Here is a 13,848-nt window from a genome sequence, read left to right as displayed (position 1 = left end):
TTGAGACTCTATGCAATCAAGAATTCCCACTGCAGACAACAAGCCTGAGTCTCCTCTCACATCAGTCATCCAGCAGCATAAACGAATCAACTTCTATGGAGTTCTCCTGATTTGCGTTATTACTGTAAGCAAGGGGAGAAACAAGCCCTGACAGTTCAAAGAACAGATTCACAGGGGATAATGTCATTCGCATGAGGCTTCATGTGGGCAGTGCCCCGACCCTAGTCAATTAATTTCAGAAGGCCTCTTCTCTCACCTGATCTCCTAAAAACTTCTGACAGGTGGCAATGAGTGTCCCTTTAGCATGCATTTCACGGTTATTATTTATATAATGATCCAATACAATGTGTGATAAAACATCTCCTTTAATGTTCACTAGATTTTTGCCCTTGCCTTACAAGCTTCAGAACCAGTAGTTTAAGGTTTCTTTTATCCATCCATTTACAGTTAAATAATTCATAAAACTGTCTCATTAAATGTGTGTTGAATATTTATTTGGGCACATGATGCGTTGAAAGATAAGCTTCATTCTCAATTCCCTTTGCGATAATCAGCTAATTGGGTATCAGCAGAGGAGTAGCCTTTTCAGCATGTTGCCAGTTGGGTTTCGATCCTCTTCTAACAACACCGGTACACAGTGGCAGCACAGATGATCTCAAACCATCATGCAGCTTTGCCCAACCCAAGCTCATCTGTAAAGACGACAAAACAGAGACAAAGAACGTGATTATGAGGCTCACTCTTAATTCTTCATACTGTCTTCATGTTGGCGCCAGGAATTTGCTGGAAAGACCCTACTGAATCATCATGTAATAACCACTAAAAACCTGTTTCCCTTGGACTTTAAATGCACACCACAGTTCATCTTACAAGGGCAGCAGAGATAAAACTCAGCAGTCCCAGCTTCAAAGACAATGGTCCTGACCATTTGCACTAAAGGAGAACCACCACCAGCTGCAAGATTTATAGGGCCTATGACACAGTGAGTCAGTTCTGACTTCATCCAGAAGAGGGCAGTAGAGTCACATGCCTAAGTATCCAGTAAGGTAGTTGTCACGGTGGTAATCATGACAATCAGTAGGTAACACCTCAGCAATCGAAAACACGTTTATTTCCTGACCAGAATTGCTCTCTTCTTGGCATCTGCACATCAATTTGTTACTGTAGAATGGCTCTGGAATGCTGGGGTGTGTGTACATGTTTATTATTGGAAGGTTGTTCATAAAGGCCCGTTAGTCTTGGAAGACCAACAATTGTCTGATTTTTTAAAAAGAGACTATTGTTTGGGTAAAAAAAAACAAAATATGGAAATTGGAAAAAAAAAGAGAAAAGGGAGGGAAAATTCTGGGACAATCTTGAAATGTTCAAGGGACAAATCCCGCATTCCTTGCATACATAAAATGCCCATTGACTTCCATAGGAGTTGCAGATGCAGTTTCTCAATGAAGCAGGTGCATGCTTCTGACATGTTCCACAAGACAAGACCTGACAATTTAGCACCTGGGAGAGATTTACCTATTCCTAGCACTGTCAGATCTTTGGCAGCTGCTAAAAATGCTCGCGGAGTGAATGAACGGAAGCGCTTTTGGGTAGCACCGTCTTTCAAAGTTGTCAACTCCACTTTTAATAGCGATTCATTAAAATAATATTGTATGTAAAAATGTCAGTTGTTTTAAATGCTTCCTTATTGCAAAAATGAGGAGAGGTGATAAAAAAAACTGAGCTAAACTTTTCTCAGTAGGAAGCACAGTTTCACTGGAACCAAAGGGTTTAATGGAAACTTCACTGAATCAGACATGTCCATCAGAAAGGAAATTCCCAGAGGGCACCCCACAAAAATCAAAAGCACACTGAGGGCAAGTCTCTGCTCGAACACAAAGATCCTATATATTAACAAAAATAAGTGTTGACAAATTTCAGAAGAAACAATGAGTACAGTAGCTCCTTAAAGACTAACTATTTTATTACGGCACAAGCTTTCATGAGTGACAACTCACTTCATCAGATGCGTGAAGTGAAAGACAAAGGAAAGAGATAGCAGAGATGGGAGTGTGTCATCAGAGCTAATTCAATCAGGGTGGATGTGGATAAGAATGTGAAAATGCCAAAAGTGGGAAATGAGTTGTTGTGATGCAGTTCATAGACTCAGATTCTCCCTTCCCTGTTCACACTCAGGAGCATTTTAAAAGCATTTCCATTGATTTTGGTGGGACAGTCTATGGAATAGTGTGCTAATTAATGCAGATCTGGACCAGAGTTCTATTCCATCATATTTATGAAAACTCAGTATCGTTTGACACTAAACATGAAGCTTGGTGCCAATCTCATTCATACCACTTGTACACCAGTGTAGCTGCATTGACTTCAGTAGGAACATGTCTTGTTTTCAGCAGTGTAAGGGAAAGGGAGGGGGGGAATTAAGTACCAAAAATCTGACTGCCAATTTTCATTTAAATGTGTTTGGAGGAGTCAGTTGTAACTCAAGAAATAAGGTGATTTTCCTTTTGCACTTAAGAACATAAGAAGGGCCATACTGGGTCAGACCAAAGTTCCATCTAGCCCAGTATCCTGTCTGCTGACAGTGGCCAATTCCACATGCCCCATAGGGAGGGATCACAACAGGGAATCCTCACGTGATCCCTCCCTCACCCACCTCCAGAGAAACAGAGGCCAGGGACACCATTCCTACCCATCCTGGCTAATAGATTCATGGAGGTTACGTACATCAATGGCTATGTAGCTCTTTTTTGAACCCTGTTAAAGTTCTAGCCTTCGCCACATCATCTGGCAAGGAGTTCCACAGGTTGAGTGGGCACTGAGTGAAGAAAAACTTCCTTTTGTTTGTTTTAAACCTTCTGCCTATTCATTTCATTTGATGACTCCTAGTTCTTTTATTTTGGGAATAAGTAAATAACTTTTCCTTATTCACTTTTTCCACACCAGTCATGATTTTATAAACCTCTATCATATCCCCCCTTAGTTTCTTCTTTTCTAAGCTGAAAAGTCCAAGTCTTTTACATCTCTCTTCATATGGGACCCGTTCCAAACCTCTCATCATTTTTGTTGCTCTTTTCTGAATCTTTTCCAATGCCAATATATCTTTTTTGAGATGAGGTGACCACATCTATACGCAGTATTCAAGATGTGGGCGTATCATGGTTTTATATAGAGGCAATAAGATATTTTCTGTCTTATTCTCTATCTCTTTGTTAATGACTCCCAACATTCTGTTTACTTTTTTCACTGCCGCTGCACACTGATGAGCGGATGTTTTCAGAGAACTATCCACAATGATACAAAAGAGCTCTCTCTTGAGTAGTTGTAGCCAAATTAGTCCCCATCGTATTAAAAACTGGGACCTTTAAGGGATATTGCATCATTGCCAGTCTTTCTTGGTCCTAAATTATCTTAAAAATGAAATGACAGACTCCTCATACTTTTCATATAATTAAAATAAATTTGGAACCTTAAGCACAGGCTGTGCTTAAAGAAATTATGGTGTAATTAATAAGTTAGTTCAATGGTTGTTGTACCTAATTACAGTTATATAAGCTACAAAGCAGGTCTAGTCAACAGTTCAAATAACTTAAGTGGGACTGTTGTGAAAAAGGTAAAAGCCGAACCGCAACCTCTCTCTCCCGCTAATTTCCATACAATAATTCTGTGGAGTGTATGAGGGTATGTCTACACTACAAAGTTAGTTCGAACTAACGGACGTTAGTTCGAACTAACTTTCCTATGCGCTACACTAGCGCTCCGCTAGTTCGAATTTGAATCGAACTAGCGGAGCGCTTAGTTCGAACTAGGTAAACCTCATTTTACGAGGACTAACGCCTAGTTCGAACTAGCTAGTTCGAACTAAGGGCTGTGTAGCCCTTTAGTTCGAACTAGTGGGAGGCTAGCCCTCCCCAGGTTTCCCTGGTGGCCACTCTGGCCAACACCAGGGAAACTCGTCTGCCCCCCTCCCGGCCCCGGACCCCTTAAAGGGGCACGGGCTGGCTACGGTGCCCGTGCCAGGTGCAAGCCTGCCAGCACCCAGCTAGCAGACCCTGCACCTGGCACGGCACAGAGCCACCCACCCGATGCCCCCCAGCCCACCCCCTCTTGCCGGGACCAGGCTGGCGGCTCCCGGGAGTTTGCCCTGGACCGCAAGAGGCGGGCACCTTCCTGGGCTAGTGCGGACATCGTGGACCTCGTCCACGATCTCCGCACTAGGCACAGGAAAGTGGCCGTCTAGGGCAGGAGAGCTGCCAGCCTGGCCACCCAGGACCAGGTGTGCATGAAAATCAAGGGGGTCCACTGAGACCCCCGACACTGAGCCCTGAGCTTACAATGGCCGTCCTGGGTCAGACCAAAGGTCCATCTAGCCCAGTAGCCTGTCTGCCGACAGCGGCCAACCCTAGGGACCCTGGAGGGGATGGACCGAAGACAGTGACCAAGCCATTTGTCTCGTGCCATCCCTCTCCAGCCTTCCACAAACTTTGGGCAGGGACACCACTCCTACCCTCTGGCTAATAGGACTCCATGGCCCCAACCTCCATGACTTGATCTCACTTCCCTTTAAACTCTGTTCTAGTTGTAGCCTTCACAGCCTCCTGCAGCAAGGAGTTCCACAGGTTAACTATTTGCTTTGTCAAGAACAACAACTTTCTCTTACTAGTTTCAAGCCTGCTACCCATTCCTTTCCTTTGGTGTCCTCTAGTCCTTCTTTATGGGAACTCAGGAAGAACTTTTCTGAATGCACCCTCTCCACCCAACCCCTGCTTTTAGAGACCTCTATCCTGTCCCCTCTCCGTCTCCTCTTTTCTAAGCTGAACAGTCCCAGTCTCTGTAGCCTTTCTTCATCTGGGACCTGTTCCCAACCCCTGATCATGTTAGTTGCCCTCCCCTCTCCCAGCCTCTCTCTTCCCCTCTCCCACCTCCTTTTCCCAGTCTCCCCCAGTTTTTTTCAATAAAGACAGAGTCAATGTTGGAAGAAACGTTATCTTTATTTTGTACATCAATAAGAAGGGGGGCTAGGGAAGGGTAAGTGGAAGGAGGTGAGGGAGGAATGGGGTACGAGCCCCCGATGGGGAGGACTGGGCTGGCTCTGCGGGCTTCTGGGGGTGGAAGCTCTCCTGCAGCCCCCCAATTACTCCCTCTCCCCAGATGGCAGCCTGCGGCAAGTGCAGCCGGGCTGATGGCCGAGTGGTGTGATGTGCCCAGTGTGGGCACTTCAAGCCAGAACTTCTTTGCAAGCGGGGCACCCCTTAGAACTGTGTGTCCGGGGTGGGGGTCGGGACCCTTTAAGCGCAGCCCTCGGCTAGCCTGAGACAGCATCTCCACGCTCTAAGTCCTCCTTTTATGCCCTGCCGGCACTGCTTCCGGCCATCATTAAGCCCTGTTCAGAGTCCACTCAATGTGGACTTACTAGTTCGAACTAGCAAAACGCTAGTTCGAACTAGTTTTTAGTTCTAGATGCGTTAGTTCGAACTAGCTTAGTTCGAATTAACTAATTCGAACTAAGTTAGTTCGAACTAGCGCTGTAGTGTAGACGTACCCTGGGTGAGATTGTCAAAGGCTGGAGATGGATGGCAGGAGAGGGATCGCTTGATCTTTACCTGTTCGATTCACTCCCTCTGGGACACTTGGCGTTGGCCACTGTCGGCAGACAGAATACTGGGCTGGATGGACCTTTGGTCTGACCCAATATGGCTGTTCTTATGAGATTGGACAAGTGTGGAGAACGTGCTTTTGGCAGATTACTTAGCCCAACTCTCCCTGCCCTTTCTCACCACAGCAGGTTGGGGCCAGGTGAGAAGTGTCTCCCCATAGCCACTGCAGCTACAGTGGGCACAGCGGGGGGAGGGGGGCATGTCCCCTGCTCCCCAGACAGAGTGAGGAACACAGCAAACTGTGCACTTTCCCCTCGCTCCCTGATGAAGGGTGTGGGAGGGTTGGGATTGGGGCAGTCCTGAATGGGAGGAGAGGCACCTCCTCCCCCCCCCCCCCCAGCCAGCCCTTTTCATCTGCCTGGAAATTCTGTCCCTTTCTGTATAATTGTATAAGGAGTGAGCCCATTCTAGGCATATCCCATTTTCCTGGCATAACCAAACCATGACGTTGCTTTACATTATGATAAGAGGTATTTGGTAGTCCTAACTCTTACCATTTAGGAGCAGTTCTTGAACAGACAGACGGATGGATGGGCAGACAAACTCTTTCAAATACATGCTACGCTCATTGAACATTCTGTCTTTTCCGCATTGCTGATGATTCTACCATTTCTCTCTAAGGGTGTGTCTGAACTACATGGCTCCGTCAATGGAGCCATGTAGATTAGGCTGATCGGCAAAGGGAAATGAAGCTGCAATTTAAATAATCGTGGCTTCATTTAAATGGCTGCTGCGCTGAGCCGACAAACAGCTGATCAGCTGTTTGTTGGCTCAGCGCGCTAGTCTGCACGCTCCCGCGCCAACCTGAAATCCCTTTATCGACCTCCCCGTTATGCCCCGTAGGATGAGGTTTACCGGGGAGGTCGATAAAGGGCTTTCATGTCGACAAACAGCTGATCGGCAGAGCGGGGCAGCCATTTAAATTTAAATGAAGCCGCGATTATTTAAATTGCGGCTTCATTTCCCTTTGCCAAACAAACAAATCTACATGGCTCTGTCGACGGAGCCATGTAGTCTAGACGTACCCTAATAGTGGAGCAATACTAGTATCAAGACTCTTTTTGTTATTAGCATGTTTAAATTCTTTCCTAGAATCCTTTAACTTTGCTGGCGATGGAGATTTCTTCTTGTGTCCCTTTGCTTCTTTGTCTTCTATAGTTAAAAGCTCATGATCCATATTCATTATGGTCAGCTTCTCCTCTCTTCCAATGTTATAACTACCTTCACTTCTCCTTTAAACCAGATCCATTTTTATCCACTACAGCTTTCTTCCTCAGCTGTGGCAATTGACATAGCTGAAGTTGCGTAGCTTAATTCAGATTTTGCCCTGCAGTGTAGATGTGCCCTGAGATACCAGTGCTAGGCGAAAATGTTCCAGGACAGCTGGCATACTATGGAAAATTGGGCTTTTAATTATATGGAAATGTTCATGGAAAGTGTCTGGTTTCTGGGGATGTTTTTGAATTTTCATCCTCCCCCAGCCCCCCCCCCCAACATTCTCAGTTTTCATTTTTTCTAGCAAAAAAACTACTGCAGAAGTGAAGCTAGCTATACAAATAGAAGAAAGGGAAAGCTAAAATATTAATATGAATCAGAACTTCATAATTATAGCGGATTGATAAGGGAAGCAAAGGGAAGGCTATGACCAGCAGAATTCTACTAGCACTTCTGGAGAAGTCTTTAAAGGCAGTTGGACTCAAGGACTAAACCCAGTGGCTACGTATAGACTGGCCCCAAATTCCAGAAAAGGGAATAAAGCCCTTTTCCGGAGGATCTCTTATTCCTACCTGAATAAGGCCAGTCTAGACGCTTTTTTCCGGCTTTTCCCCAAGCCGGAAAAAAAGCGGCGGACATGTTTATTTAAATCCGCGGGGGATATTTAAATCCCCCACGGATTTCCCTATGCTGACTTACCTACTTTGCATCCCTTTTCTGGAATTTGGGGCCAGTCTAGACGTAGCCTACCTGGCCCTCCTTCACATAACACTGGCACGACCCTTTCCCACAGTAAGTTAATTGAAGTTTAAGGTAATGCATTAGCAGCTTTGTGGTGCTCTGATGCTGCAAATCAACTGTAAGTCTAATTAAACTGGCCTACGCCTTCTGGCAGCTTTATAGTCACCAACACACCAGAGCAACCTGCCCTTGAAAGTTTAAATATAAACAAATATTTAAGATCAGTACTACATGTCTTCAAGTCATTTGAAGTATTGCATGGTAGCATTCTCTTTGCATTAGTTTAGTGTTCATATATGATCTTTTAAATGAATTGAGAATTAAAGGAAATTATCCTGTACCAGACAAAAACCTCTATTAAGATGCAGTTAAAGTTGAGTGCATATTAGTGATTTAATGGTTTAAAAAAATTAGGATGCCATAACTATCCCAAAAGTAAGCCTTATAAACTCAGGAAATTCAGAGGTAAGTTTACTCTGAAGAGAAATCCAAACAAAGTGAAGGTATGCATATGTATCATTTAAAAACACTCAAACAATCTTAACTCTGCCCTGGAGTGACACCATGAGGGATGAAAAAAATCTTAACATTTAACTTTTTAAAAAATCTGGAACCACAAACAGTAAAATGCCTTAATCATGATCATAAAGGTACTGAACGGTATCACTACAGGACAGAGCTACGGTTCTCCATTCCCAGATGTGGATTGTTTCAAAATAAAACCCCGGCACTTCACGAAGAGCAAAAGATATCACTGACATTCTCATGCCCTTTCTGAATATTTGGGCTCACAAAACAAATGACTCAACTTCGTCGGTATCTGCGGGAGAGGTTATCTTGTTTCTGCCAAAACCATGTGCAGAGGGGCCACCAAACTGCTCTTATGCTACATGTTTGATGATGTAACCAGTGACCACAAAATGCCAGTCTTAAGTAGAAACATTATGAACTTCAATATTCCTTCACATGCATTTTACATCCATCTTATATTCTTCCAGAGTTGTTTCTGATTTACAGCAGTGTAAATGAAAGATCTAAAGCAGCGGTCACCAACCAATAGATCGGGATCTACCAGTAGATCTTGGAGCCTCTGACAGGTGACCCTGACCGGTTTGGCAAGGAAGCTCTCAACGACTGGCACTTATTTGCCCCTCCACCCACTGTCATGCTGCTCCTGCCCTCTGCCTTGGATCTGCCCGCCCCCCTCCCCGGAAGCCTCCTACTTGCTGTGCAGGGTATGTGAGGGAGAAGGGGGGGCACTGATGTCAGAAAGTCCCTCCCTCCCACTCCTGTACCCCATCTCTACACAGGGCGCTTGGCAATGCAAATCTCTGTCATTCTCACAACAGGAGCGGCCCTAGACGAGCTGCCAGCAACTGGCGCCCTAGGTGAAATGCGCGAGCGGCACCCCCACCTCCAAACCCCTCAATGCCATTTAACTTTGGCACCCTAGGTGCCCGCCTAGTTTGCCTCTATGGACGGGCTACCACTGCTCACACAGTGTGTGTGTGTCTGTCATTCTCACAAACATGCACTGTCCTTCCCTCTCCTCTCCTGACCCAACACACACATGGGGGGTTGTTACTACTTTTCCTGCTTGCAAAGTGGGTTAGTTTAGGTTTGTGACTGGTCTGTGCCTTTCATACCTTTCGTTTCTCTCTTACGCTTACATTTAATTCTTTGAGCAGTGAGTTCTAAAATGCCAAACCTGCTGTGGTTGGAGTCATTATCCCTGTGGGAATTGGACGTGGAAGTGGCTGGCATGTCTTTGAAGCCCCAGAGAAAGGCAGAGCAGGGGGTCTCCACATGCTGCCCTTGCCTGCAGACACCACTTCTGCCATTCCCATTGATTAATAACAGGGAATCGTGGCCAGTAGAAGCTGTGGGCTCAGTGCCTATGGATGAGGGGCAGCACATGGTGCTAAGGAGCCATTGCTGTCCATGCCAGCTGCTTTCAGGCGTGGTGCAGAGCCAGGGTAGGAGTAAGCTGCCTTACCCCACTGTTCCACCACCTGGAAGCTGTCTCAGTTAAATGGTGTCCAGCCAGAACCTCATTCCTGAACCCCTGTCCCAGCCCTGAACCTCCTCCTGCACTCAACTTCCTGCCCCAGCTGAGAATCCCCCTGCACCCAGACTCCTTCTCAGAGCTTGCACCCTGAACCCCCCGGACTCTCCATCCCCTGCCCTGGGCTAAGCCCAGGGACCTTTCCACACCTCTTGTCCTAAGACCAGAGCCTACACCCCAACCCCCTACCCCAGCCCGGTGACAGTGAGTGAGGATGGGGGAGGAAGAGGGTTGGAGGGAGCACAGTGAGGCCTTGGAGAAGGGGTGGAGCAGGGGCGGGACCACAAAGAAGGGGCGGGAAGGAAGCCAGGCAAGGATATTTGGGTTCGAGGTAGATCTTACATTGCATTTAAACTGAAAAAGTGATCTTGTGGTTAAAAAGGTTGGAGACCCCTGACCTAAAGCATCCAAGTCAGATCCCCGCACTAGACCTAGCAAATTGCGTAGGGTATATTCTAAAAGTGTAACCCTTGTTGCCAGTAAGCGACTGCTAGTATCAGTGACCATCCCGTTCCAGGGTTCAGGAATACCCGCTCAGACCAGGCAGAGACCATGAATTTGGTACCTGCACTTGTTAGGTGCATGGCCACCTCCATCAGAGGCAAAGCAGAGGCAGCAGGAAGGGCACTTAAAGAAGCCCCGCCCCATGATGTCATCCGATCAGCACAGACCGTGCCCAGTGAGGCCAGTGCTGTGCGGCGAGGGAGAGGCAGCCCTAGTCCAGTTACCCCACTTGGAGCAGAAGCACGGCACAGTCCCATGGCCACTTGAGCCCGGAGGGGGAAGGGAAAGGGGAGATGAGGGGAAAGGAACGGAAAGATTCAAGAGGCAGCAAGGGCAGAAGAGGAGAGGGAGCCAGGGGAGAACCCGGGAAGAGGTACAGCATGTGCCTGTTCCCGGGCTGATATGCAATTGACGTGGGACTCCCAGTAGGGCAAAGATGGCTTGTTGGTACATGAACAAGGGAACTAAGTTGGGGAAACTCTTAAGTCAGGAAAGCTGTGAAGATTCATCCCACCGTTAAGTTCCAGGACCCTAGTGATCATAGAATCATAGAGCTGGATGAGACCTCAGGAGTCATCGAGTCCAGCCCCCTGCCCAAGGCAGGACCAATCTCAACTCAATCAACCCGGCCAGGGCTTTGTCAAGCTGAGACTTAAACACCTCTAGGGATGGAGATTCCACCCCCTCCCTAGGTAACCCAGCCCAGTGCTTCCCCACTCTCCTAGGGAAATAGTTTTTCCTAATATCCAAACTAGACCTCTCCCACTGTAACATGAGACCATTGCTCTTTGTTCTGCCGTCCATCACTACGTCCTCTTTGGAACCTCCCTTCAGGAAGTTGAAGGCTGCTATCAAATCCCCCCTCACTCTTTGCTTTGACTAAACAAACCCAGATTCCTCAGCCTCTCCTTATAGGTCATGTGCTCCAGCCACCTCATCATTTTAGTCACCCTCCACTGGACCCTCTCCACTGCGTCCACATCCTTTCTATAGTGGGGGGCCCAAAATTGGACACAGTACTTCAGATGTGGCCTCACCAAAGCCGAATAAAGGGGAAATAATCACTTCTCTGGATCTGCTGGCAATTCTCTGCCTAATGCACCCTAATATGTCCAGGACCTTTTGTCGACAGAGTTCTGTCGACAGAAGGCGTTATTGCATCTACACTGTCCTTTGCGTCTACACGCTCATGTCAACAAAGTGGCTTGCTTTGTCGACAGAACTGGATGTAGTCTAGATGCTCTTTGTTGACAGAGGCTTTGTCGACAAAAGCCTGTAGTCTAGACGTACCCATAGTATCCTTTCAGTGTGGATGCTCTCTCGCATGTAAGCTGTGATTACTATGGATGGAGTGGTCACCAGGGCATCTGTGCTTTTTCCTCTTTCCTCTTCTTTCAAAAGAACTCCATCTTCCCCGTTCACACACGCCTTTTTCCAAAAAAGCTCTTTTGGGAAAAGGCTTCTTCCTCATAGGAAGAGATTTAACAATGTTGGAAAACCCCCCTCTGTTCTTTCAATTTTTTTCAAAAGACCACGATTGCAGTGTGAATGTAAGTGAAGTTTTTCAGAAAAACGGCCATTTTTTTAAAAAAAACCTCTGTAGTGTAGACATAGTTCAAGAGTGAGATCTGGAAAAACTAGAGTCCTACAGGATCTAGAGTCTAGAATCAGTGATCACTGTCTGGAAGAAGAAAATGGGAGACAAACTACCATGGAAACCCAGAAGTGAAGGATTGTACTGCCGAGGCAACAGAGGAGATATAGAAAACTAGAGACATTTTCTGCTCCTTTCTCCCACACCCTCGGGATTGTGGAAATGATTTCCTCACAGCATTAACAAAAGACTTTCCAGCAAGAAATGAGGGAGTAAAACATAGCCTGACTCTAGGAGAAGGAAAAGGGAGTGTAGAGATAGTTACATTCACATACAGAACCTCCCAGAGTCTAATTCCATAAGACAGAGAACGGGTTGGAGAAAGGAGATATTATCTCCTATGGACCAAGAGGGAACTGAAGCAGAGAGCAATTAAGTGACTTGCCCAAGGTCACAAAAGGAATCTGTCAGGCTGAGCCCAAAGTCCCAAGCCTGCATTGCAGAAACAAATTCAGCCATCCCTCCCCAAGCAGGAAGAGTTCCATTCTGTCTTTCAGGGACACCACCCTTACAGGTGCCTTCAATTATAAATGTTAATAACCCGACTTCTGCTTTGCTGTCTCAGGCGTATAATTGGCAAATGCCTCACGTCAGTCCCCGTTTCAGATGTGTCCAGCCATCTGTTAATGGTTTTCCTGAGGTTACCTGTACAGATAGATCTTTTGAAAGTAATCTAAAGCACATGTGGTTTTAAGCGAGATGTTAATTAGAAACATTTATAGTGCCAAATGTATGATTAATGCACAGGGTTTAATTGAAGTGAACCAGCAGTCTTGAAATCTGCTTTCCTTTCCTGATGGAAGAGTTTGGGTAGAGGTAAAGATTTTTTACAAAAATAAATAAAGGCCAGAACCACAGCAAATGTAAGTCAACAGAGGCGATTTATATTAACTTAAGATTGGGTTCAAAGGCTGTGGATTATAATAAAAAAACCAGAACACTGACCTTAATATTTCCTTATTAAGCAACATAGCTGCAAGGGATTTTGAAAAGATGATTAAGGCTGCTCAGCATTATTGTTATTAAGATGTCTTATTTGTGATGCCATTTTAATTTGCCTAGCAGTAATTCATTGAGAAAAGTCCCTGGCTCTCAGTTCACTGTTATCCTTTCCCCTTCCTGCTCTCATTACAATAGAAAACTTTGTGTGTGTTTTTAACTCTCGGGACCCTGCCACTCATTTTGATTTATGGGACAAAAATTACAGCAAAACACACAGAACCAAAGAAATATTTTTGGATGGGGAGGACTCCCTCATCTTGACTTTTGGATACTTCTGTTTTTATTAGGATCTTTACATCTTTCATTTAACATCGTAAAGCTGCTCCTGTGATCTATACCCAGGGTTTTTCCAAAAGCAACTGCAAAAATTCTTCAGGTCAGTTCTGGGGACAGGTTTGGATTGACAATGCACGGTGGGAATCCACATCTTGGAGGTGCAGATCAAATATGTTTTGAATTTTGCTGTCCATGGAGCATGTTTCATTTCTGGTAAAGTGTCCCAAGATATAGTCTTGTCAGTGATCTATGGAGTGTTTCTCCGGAGCAGCACATCCATCCAGAAGCACATCCTTTGTCCTTGGTGCTCTTGTTGTAACCCTTTACTGCCCAAGCATACACTGCAACTGAGCTTTGTTGAAAAATAGTATTTGATAGTGGAATTAAAGGCGAGTTCATAATATATTTGCAAGTAGGGGTTGCATAGGGAACCTTAGTCCTGACATTTCCCTAACTTTTCCGTACTTGTTTAGCAGCCTTAATAAAGTCTGTTGGTAGTTTATTTGTATGTACTTATAGGTGGGGCTGGTAGCACCTCCTACTTTTAAGACTGCTCAGCACTTCCCACAATGCAACCCTGTTCTCAGTTGCCAGACTTTGATCATTTGGGCTGAAGTTTTACATGCCTTAGACTGAGCATTTTGTCAGAAGATTTCAGTCCGAACAGGGCAGCCATACCTGACCACGAAGGGGGAGGAAACACTAGGTTGTTTTAAACATTTCTAGAGGCCTTTTCT

The 13,848-nt window shown here is 45.7% G+C and overlaps 1 long non-coding RNA gene across 1 annotated transcript in view; it reads right to left on the bottom strand.

Moving 5' to 3' along the window:
* Positions 1-472: 472 nt before the first annotated feature.
* LOC142819081 (uncharacterized) overlaps positions 473-13,848 on the bottom strand; it is a 118,889-nt gene continuing 105,513 nt past the window's right edge. The window contains exon 2 of the long non-coding RNA XR_012896778.2: positions 473-692. This is a non-coding gene — a long non-coding RNA (uncharacterized LOC142819081). The remainder of the gene's footprint in view (positions 693-13,848) is intronic.

Source organism: Pelodiscus sinensis, chromosome 20 (assembly GCF_052426305.1).
Source record: "Pelodiscus sinensis isolate ZL-2025 chromosome 20, ASM5242630v1, whole genome shotgun sequence".
NCBI classification, from domain to species: domain Eukaryota; kingdom Metazoa; phylum Chordata; order Testudines; family Trionychidae; genus Pelodiscus; species Pelodiscus sinensis.
The sequence above is the reverse complement of the archived record's forward strand: the minus strand, read 5'-3'. Positions and strand labels throughout refer to the sequence as shown.